Source organism: Petaurus breviceps, unplaced genomic scaffold (assembly GCF_028583685.1).
Source record: "Petaurus breviceps papuanus isolate PSGF00001 unplaced genomic scaffold, PetGlider_PUasm1.0 90825, whole genome shotgun sequence".
In the NCBI taxonomy this organism is placed as follows: domain Eukaryota; kingdom Metazoa; phylum Chordata; class Mammalia; order Diprotodontia; family Petauridae; genus Petaurus; species Petaurus breviceps.
In genome coordinates, this window is record NW_027187353.1 from 21,066,066 (window position 1) to 21,074,300 (window position 8,235).

Here is an 8,235-nt window from a genome sequence, read left to right on the forward strand (position 1 = left end):
CTGGTCAGTCTCTGGACTCCTGACTGTAGCATGCCTATCACAGTGCCAGACACACAGCATCATCAATAATTGCTGGTTTAATCGATTGAAATTCTCATAGCAGGGGATCCAGAATCAGTCAGTGGGATTGTGGAATAGGTGCTAGATTTAGACTCAGAGGCTTTGTTCTTGTTCAGTCATTTCAGTCATGTAACTTTTTGTGATCACATTTGGGATTTTCTCGGCAAAAATATTGGAGGGTTTGCCATTTCCTTCTCTGGCTCATTTTACAGATGAGGAAACTGAGGTAAACAGGGTCAAGTGACTTGTCAGGGTCGCTAGTGTCTGAGGCCAAATCTGAATCCAAGTCTTCCTGACTCCAGGCCTGGCACTCTATATACTGTCGTCACTCAGCTCCCTCAGGGGACCTGGGTTCAAATTCTAACCCTTCCTGTGTGACCTTCTGTGTGCTCCAGTTCCTTTACCAAATGAGGGGATTGGACCAGATGACCTTAATATCTCTGTAAGGTCTGAATCAGTGATCTTAAGATTATCTGAAATCTACCTACAGTGTCTTTCTTGGAGGGTCACAAATGATCAGCACTCACAACAGAAGCCCAAGCAGAGCCACAATCCATGAGTTTGCTAACTGTTCTTCCTTCTTGGATGTGCTCCAAGGAGTTTTTTTTGCCGTGAGTTGCACACAGTCAAGCCTATGGCTTTGGAATGACATTTCATGATGTGTATATTGGTATATACCTATATGTTATATATTATATATATACACACATGTGTGTGTTTTAAATTAATGTTATTTGCAGTCTTAGTCATAAAATGCATGGGTTAGGATTAGGCACAGATTGGTGCGGAGGTTGGAAACTATGCATAGTAGTAGCCTCTGCTCCATGAATTTTACTCTAAATCTTTTTTAAAGGTGGACTTTGGAGGAAAAAAAGACTGCCCCATGGGTTTTATGCATGTAACCCCTGCCCACCCTCCTCCTTGTATTTTATGGAGCTGCTCCACCAGCCTTCCCAGACTTCCCAGCACCAAGTATGGTCCCAAATGCCTTTCATTATAAAGGTAACTGGTTCTGCTTTTTTTTTTAATTTCAATAATTGTAATGGCCACTAGCTTTTAAAGGACTACAGTGTTATATTACTTTTTGAAAGGTGAAGACTAGGGGTGAGAGGAAATGATGTAATGCTTGTGAGAACTGGAATCTTTCTGCCTCAGATTTGGAGACCCTAAACCCAGAGATATGAGTAAGAATTTTGTGCCTAGGGCAGGAAGAAAGGCTGGTGTGGGGTGGGGTTCAGACCAAGGGCCAGGGATGTGGGCACTGAGGAAAGGAAATGTCCCAGGAGGAGGCAGCTCCATAAGGTGGGGCCATGGACTGGGGAGGACAGGAACTCACTGGGAGTGTCCCTCTTGGGAAGGGAGAAGAAGAGTGACCCAGGACCAGGGCAGGATCCGTGCCTTCTAAATATTGGCACCCTGGGACAAAGCCTTGAACATTCCACCCTAACTATAGCTCTACCTAAATCTAATACTATTTTAGAGTTAGGGAAGATAGTTGTCAGCTGTGTGATCTCTGAATGTATTGTAATGTGTTCCTTCCCTCAGTCCTCTGGTAGACTGTGGGGTTTATAATATTGGCTTGGTTCCCCTAATCCTAAAAGTTATGGAGTTCAAGGCTCTGGGTTCAGATCCTAACTCTGACATTTACTCCCTGTGTGACCTTAGGCAAGTCACAACCTCCTTGAGCCTCAGTCCTCCATCACGAAAGGATTGGACTAGCTGGTATTCAAGTTCTCCTCCAGCTCCTGTCTATAGTTCATCTCCTTGATTTCCCAAACTCATCTCTGTGCTCACCCTCATCCCCTGAGACTCCCAAGAAAGAGAGTGATGACCTTGGAAGATACTAGCTCCACCTTCAATAGCTTCCCGTTGACTACCAAATCAAGAGGCAGCATTGCAAGCTAAGTGATCAGCCCTTGTCTCTTCTTGAGCTAGTCACTCACCTCCAGATGCCCCTTTAAAACAGACACTCCATAGGCATCTCAAACTCTGCGAGTACAAAACAAAGTTCATGATCTTTGTCCCCCATTTTCAACCTCCCTATTACTGTCTAGGGCACTGCCATACTCCCAGCTCTCCCAGACACTCAACTGTACCCCCCTCAGCTTTTACTCTCCTCACACACATCCAATCCCTTTTCATATCTTTTCTCTACCTTCTGGACACCTGGTGATGAATTCTGTGGTCATTGAAACCCATGAATCAAGGTAAAATACAAACTAGTCCCAGCCCTGTATGGTGGGAGCCACCTTCCACTTCTGTGTCTCTAGGAGCAAAATGGTAGGAAAGGAAGCAGTGGGTGCAGAGAGGCAATCATGTGGTTTTTAGGCGAAGATACTAACTTAGCTGTTGATTTAATGTTCAGATCCTTGATTAAATTTTTGATTAAGTGTTCAGACCTGGCACCTGGAAAAAAAACAATATTCTAACTCCACTATCCTTTGCTAGGGGGCACCAAAAGAATGGGTAAGGGGAATTTACACCTCCTTCCTCCCCTTGAATTCTGGGCCCAATTCAACTCAAGTCAACACATTTACTAAACATCTACTAAGTGCTAGGAAATGTTACAGGCCCTTCCCTCAAGGAGCTGCAATCTTTTGGGGAAAATCAAAAGGTATGCAGATAAATATCTATTAATTATACATATAAATGACATACAAAATATATAACATTTCTATATTATGATATAATATTCAATATATTGATATAATTATATTAATTGGATTATTTGTAATTACTATAATTAATATGTTAACTAATTATTTAGTAAACAAATACAGTTATTACTAGTAGGGGTGGGGAGAATGCTGATAATTGGGGGGGATGTATAGGGGGAGGGGGATTCAGGAAAGGCCTTGTGAATAAGGAAGTACCTCAGCTACACTTTAAAGGAAGTTAGGGATTTTAAAAGCTGACCATTCTTCGACCATCGGATAGATCTCTATGCAATGTATTTTAATTTTACTACAAAATTAAGGCTTAATTAGTAACTTAAACCCTCTCTGCTGTTTATACTCTTCTGTTTGTATGAAAAGTCAGTAGATGTTACCAAAGGATGCAGGTTAAAGACTGTGGTCGTGGGTACAGGCTGTATTTGCTGAGGCCAGGTTGAGAGTCCTAAACCTTAGTTTCCTTATCTGTAAAATGAGGGGGTTGTTGGGCTATGTCCTTCAGGGTTCCTAGCAGCTGCCAGGAGGTCAGGGGTTGGATGCACTCAGCTTTGGACTGCAGGCCTCAGCCAGTGGGATTTTGTCAATGAGAGGGGGATATGGAAAGGACCTTCTTATTTGGACACAGAAGCAGCAATGGTGGGTGATAAAGGATGCTTCCCAACCAAAGGGAGCTGACCAATGAAATAAAGGTGTGGAGTGTGTGGAGTAGGGAAGGATTACAGGTATGATGTAGCAACCTTAGTAACCAGAGAGAAAGAGATGAGGGAGGAAGATGAAGGAAAAGAGAGAAGTCAAGAAAAGATAAATTAAAACTATTTACCGGAAGTCCAGGTCTCCCTGCAGGACCCTGGAAAAAAAGGGCAAAAAAAAACAACAAAAGAGAGAAAAAGGAGGTCATTAAAACTAATGCCAGGGAAATGGAGTGCTAAATCCTGCATCTCCCAAGGAGAGAGGGGGCAGTGCAGACTAATGGGAAGCCTCCCAGGTGAAGACCTGGATAGACCCGGGGTCAAGGGCTGACTTAGACACTTGCTGGCTCTGCTTTGTTGACAAATCACTTGCCATCTCTGAACTTTGGTCTCCTCGTTTGTCAAATGGAGAGAGTGTACTTACCTCTTAGAGTGCTTGGGTGGCTTCAGTGAGAAGCCCTGGGAGGGCCGTGCCAATGCCAATGGCTGTTACTAAGCCATGACACAATCACAGTCTTGTTCTCCCCACTCCCCCAGAGCTGCCCCTCTGTAGCTGGCGCTGAGATGGTAACCACTCTCTTGAGGCACAGATCTTGAGTAGGAAGGGACTGTGTAGGACATTGGGTTTAGCATTCTCATTTTACAAAGGAGGAAACTGAGGCCAAAGTGGGGAATGACTTGTCGATGTCATGTAGTCAGTAAGTGTCAGTATCCAATTTTGAACCTGGGTCTTTCAGGATTATATGATTCTAGTGTTTTCGGGGGCCCCCAGATACAAGTGCTCTTGCCCTACCATCCTGTCATGTTAATTCTTATACTTCCTGGACCTATTTCATTATAGATTATTCCTGCACACAGCCCTGACCTCCTGGGAGGAAACACAAACGACATTTCTAAAGAATGGCAGCAGGGAGGGGTCTTTGTAGGGCAGACAATTGGGAGCCGAGACCTGGCTGCTGTTTCTACCCTCCCTACAGGTCAGGACTCTGCTGTCCTTCAAGGCTGGAGAGTGAGTTCTGAATCTGAGGCAATTTGACCCCAGCCTGGGACTGATCTCACAGAGCCTTGGAGCTAGAGTCATTCAGCCTCTACAGGGGAACCTCCCAAGACGCCAGGGGGGCTACTCAAGGACTCTCTTGAAAGAGACCTCAGGGGTTAGGCAGTAGGAAAAGTACTGGATGTGGGGTCTAAAGACCCGAATTCGAGTCTGTGTAATCTTGGACAAATTCCTTTATTTCTGAGTTTTTGTTTGTCTTTCTATAAAATGAAGAGGTTAAGCCAGATCATCTCTAAGATCTCTTTCAGCTTGAAATCCAATGATTCTAGCTCATTCTCCCTTCCCATGCAGGAATCCTGTTCATTCTCTTTTTGGGCACAGCTCCCAACAATCTCTGTGTGAGCTCTCCAGTAAATGTAAGCCCTTCCTGACCTTGTACAATCTGTCCCACTGTGGCAACGTGCTGAGTTTCTTCAGAAAGCATCAGGACCTAAAGAGTCATGGAAACCAAGGGCAACAAATTCCCAGAAAGGTGAGATCTTGGTGAGAGACGGTCCAGTCTTTGGTTATGTCAGGGGGAAAAAAAGAGGATGAGGAGGGGGCCTCCAAAAAGGCTTGTTTTCAGCAGGTGGTCCTTCAAGTCTCCCTTATTGCCAAGTTTATTTTGGAAGACTGATGATAGGAATTTTATCTGACATCCAAAGCATGCCATTATAAATCATGCCTTTTCATTTCAAGGGATGAAATGACTCTCCAATCCCGATGTGATTTATCCATCAAGGGGACAGAACAGATTTCTCAGTATGGGATCAATTTACCACTCAGAGTAACAGATGGAATATTAAATAAAGACCTTATTAAAATCATGAAAGGCTTTCTCCCAGGTATATATTTAGAGGCAAAACAAATATTGGAATGCCTTCTCTTGAACACTAGAGACCTCTGGGTCTTGTTGGTTTCAATAACCTCAGGAGTGAACCAATTTCAAAGAATGTCATTCTTCCCATCTCAGTAAAAATCCGACGCACCCACCATGTGTTCAGTCTTTTAAGTTACTTTACACAGGCCCCCAGATGGTCTTTGGGCCTTTTGTTGGATTTTTAAAACACTCTCCCTCAAGGAAAGATCGCTACTGTATTGATGGGTATCAATTTACTCCTTTGAGAGACTCTTCTTCACCTCTTCTAATGTTCTTTCTTTTGGCAAGACTTTTCCCTCCCCCACAAGGGACCTGATAGAAAGGTCTGAGAATGAAGAGAGGCATTCTGGCTCTAATTTATTGCTCCTTCTGCAGCTTAACTTGCCGACATTGCTTTCTCTATCCCCTTCCCCCCTATCTCTTTTCAAAATATGGCCCAAGCCAGTTGGCCCAAATAGAAGCTGCCCACATAAATTCTCTTGGAAAACAACACTTGCCCAATGTGATTCACATTTTCACTAAGTGAGTGGGCAGGGATGTGTTCTGTGGAACTGCACACTGAGAAGAGATGTCTCTTTTCTTATTGATTATTACGCCCTTCTTCCTACAATTGCCTCCTTTGAGGACAAAGAGAGTGTCTTATTACTGAGACAAGCTAGTCTTTTGGATTTCAGTTCAGAGCCTGCTTTGTCACGAAGGAGAGAGATGTCTTGGGCTCTGATGTTTCAGAGCCTGGTTAAAAACCAAAACAAAACAAAATGGCGGTCTCTTTCCCTTTCTGTCACTCAGGCAGAGGAAGTTAAGAGAAGTCAGCTCTGAATGGGAGGGTGACTCCCAGGTCTAGGAGACGGTAGATTAGTTGGAGAGACATACTTCCCTTCTCTTTCTCCCCCACCCCAGGACCTTGTTACCGTCAGAGGGAACAACACATTCAAGTTTCTGGGATTTCATCCATGACTTCAGTACTTACAGGGGGTCCTGAAACAAAAGAAGATAAAGCATTGGTCAGTCGGTCTGCTCATGAGATCATAAAAACCCAGATGAGTTTTAGAAATCACACCTGCCTTTTACTCTTAGGGGAGAGGGAAGACTGCTTAACTCAGCATCAGAAGACCTGGGTTTGAATCCTGAGCTGGAAAAAAAGTAACTATCTGACCATGAACAAATCACATCATCTCCTTTACATTAAACCCTCTCTTTTTTCTCCAAGCCTCCTCTACCATCACCTTGCTCCTTCTAGAGACCATTTTCTGTGAATTTCCTCTTTTTTCCTTCATTAGTTAGTCAATTAACATTTATCACATCCAGGCACTGTGCTAAGTGCTAGAACTGCAAAGAAAGGTAAAAAAAAACATTCTTTGCTCTCAAGGAGCTCACAGTCTAATGAGGGAGACAACATACAAAAAATCACGTGTGTGTATGTGTGTGTATACATACACACACACACACACATATATATATATATAATATGTATGTAAAACTATGTTTATATAAACCAGTTATATACAAGCCATCCCTCTACATGCATTCTCAATCCCATTCTCTTTCCTTTAGAAGACCTCTCCCACAATCATCCCCTTTTCAGATGACTCCCAAATATCCCACCCTAGTCTCTTTCCTAAATTCTAATCCAACGTCACTAACTGCCCATTGGCTGCATCAAATTAGATATCCTGTAAGCATCTCAATGGCAGCATGTCTAAAGCAGAAACTATCATTTTCCTTTCATTCCCTGCCATGAACTTCCCTATTTCTGTCAAGGGGACCACTGACCCTCTACTGACCCAGGTTCACAAACTCTCCCTCCTCCTGCCCTTTGTATCTAATCAGTTACCAAATCTAGCCATTTTTACCTAACTCCATTTTCCTTATTTGTTCTTTTCTCTATTCGTGTGACCACCATTAGAGCTCATGTCCCCATTAGCCTGGATTATTGGAATAACCTCCTAATTGACCCGCCTGCCTCAAGCCTCTTCCCCCTCTAATCCACCCTCCTTCCTGCTGTCAAAGAGATTTTCCTGAATTAAAGCTGTGACCTCGTTACTCCCTTACTCAATAAATGTCACTGGTTCCTTATTGCTTTTAGGACAAACACAAAATGTCTCTGTTTAGTTTTTAAAGCTCTTCACAAGCTGGCCCCAGCTTGCCTTCCTAACTTTATTTTGCATTATTCCTCATCTTAGCCTTCTTGCCGATTCTCACATATGACACACCATCTCCCATCCCTCCAATTCTGCATAGGCTCTCCTCCATACTTGGAATGTACTCCCTTCTCACTTCTACCTCTTAAGAAGCCCTTGTTTCCTTCACAATTCTGCTTTGGCAACACCTTTCCCATCATTCCCATCACCTTCTTCCCTGCTCTACCCCCCAAGCTATTAGTAAGTTCTCCCTCAGCCCCTCCCCTATTTTATTTCCTATTTAATATTTTCTATATTGTACATGTTGTCTTTCCTAATAGAAAGTAAGCTTCTTGAGGGAAGGGACAGTTTCACTTCTGTCTTTGTATCCCCCAAAACTTAGGGCAGTGATACTTAGTAGGTGGTTAATAAATGCCTGTTGATTTTATTTAATTTAGTGCCTCTTGTTTGGTTCAGGTCTGTGAGTATTAAGGTCCTCATCTGCCACATAGAGATTATAATTTCATCCTGCATAAAGCAGGTATGATTATTATAAGTATTGTTAAGAAACTTTCCAAGTAGCCATAGGTTGAGAAAACTCTAAATAACCTGCACTATTGATAATGGGCATGTCTAGCTGGGTAGTTGGCCATGATGACTGGGATTTCAGAAAATAGTCACCTTCAAAAAGAAGATAATCACTTCAACTCCGACATTCTGGCTTTCCTTCCTTCCTTCCTTCCTTCCTTCCTTCCTTCCTTCCTTCCTTCCTTCCTTC

The 8,235-nt window shown here is 43.1% G+C and overlaps 1 protein-coding gene across 1 annotated transcript in view; it reads right to left on the reverse strand.

Annotated features, from left to right (window-relative positions):
- COL13A1 (collagen type XIII alpha 1 chain) overlaps positions 1-3,573 on the reverse strand; it is a 122,967-nt gene extending 119,394 nt beyond the window's left edge. Inside the window, exon 1 of the mRNA XM_069071460.1 lies at positions 3,553-3,573. The gene's annotated coding sequence lies outside the window, so the exon portion shown is untranslated. The remainder of the gene's footprint in view (positions 1-3,552) is intronic.
- Positions 3,574-8,235: the final 4,662 nt, after the last annotated feature.